Source organism: Etheostoma cragini, chromosome 14 (genome assembly GCF_013103735.1).
Source record: "Etheostoma cragini isolate CJK2018 chromosome 14, CSU_Ecrag_1.0, whole genome shotgun sequence".
NCBI classification, from domain to species: Eukaryota; Metazoa; Chordata; class Actinopteri; order Perciformes; family Percidae; genus Etheostoma; species Etheostoma cragini.
Genome location: NC_048420.1, coordinates 24390858 through 24392138, shown reverse-complemented (window position 1 = coordinate 24392138; position 1281 = coordinate 24390858).

Below are 1281 nucleotides of genomic sequence, written 5' to 3'. Positions count from 1 at the left end.
TACAAGCACATTTTTATATAAAATTATATTAAAAGTATTTAACTTGTTATCTTTAGTTATACACGTTGCATGACTGTAGCAAACATATAATGAATATAAAGGAACGGGTCTATTTAAATGTCAGGTGTGTTCACTCTGCTTTCACCGTTGTATCGTCATGTATGAAGACCATTTAGAACAAAAAAACAACTGTAATGATGTTTTCTCTATTAGGTAAGTTGTATGGTATGTTATGTTATTATATGTAATATAAAAACATAACATATTATTATTGTTTAGTGTGTTAGGTAAGTTGTAAGGGTAATGCTTCACAACAACAGTCTTATCTCTGGGACACAAGGATTTCCTCATGAAAGCGTTGAACCGTCATCCTGGCGTGACACGGAGCAAATAAAATATCACATTTATTTTTGTTAAAATATCAAAAACAAAGCAGGAATTATTTATCGCGAAAAACAACGGCCGACTGGAATGCTCTCCCTGGTGAAATTCACAGGTTTACAGAAGAAGAAGAGATGAAATGTGATCGTCATTTCTAGTAAGTGCACGTGGCCGTGCGTGATTTGAGACGAAACTCCTCTGTCAGAATTTACACACTATGCAAGATAGTGCGTAGTAAACAAAGTGTCCTGTCTGTGAGTGCACTAAGGGAAGTGTACTAAGGGAAGTGTACTAAGGGAAGTGTACTAAGGGAAGTGTACTAAGGGAAGTGTACTAAGGGAAGTGTACTAAGGGAAGTGCACTAAGGGAAGTGTACTAAGGGAAGTGCGCAATTTGGAACACACTATATGTCAGTGGAAACATGAAGAGAGACACTTGGACTAAAGACATATTCAGTTTAGGAAAGTCAGTCATTCAATTATGGTTTTCATTTTCATTTCAGTCACTTCTCTGCATACCGAATACGACCGACTGAGCAAAAACATCACTCACTTATTTGATGAAGTAAAGCTGCTGAAGGACAGAACTGAAGGTGAGAAAAGTAAAAAAAAACAGTTATCTCCTGTATTATACACATTTACATCATAGACCTTGATTGTGTAGTTACGTATTATAACTGTTTCAACTCCAAGTCTTATCACTTTGACACTGAATGATGTGAAATCTGTCTTTAAAAGTTCTTAAAATCATAAAATGTACTAATGGAGGGACAAGATCTGGATGCAGTTGGTACTTTAAATCTAAAGAGAAGAAGAAGTGGTTTGACAGCAGAGATGACTGTAAGGAGAGAGGAGCAGATCTGGTCGTCATTAACAACAAAGAGGAACAGGTGAGTGTGAT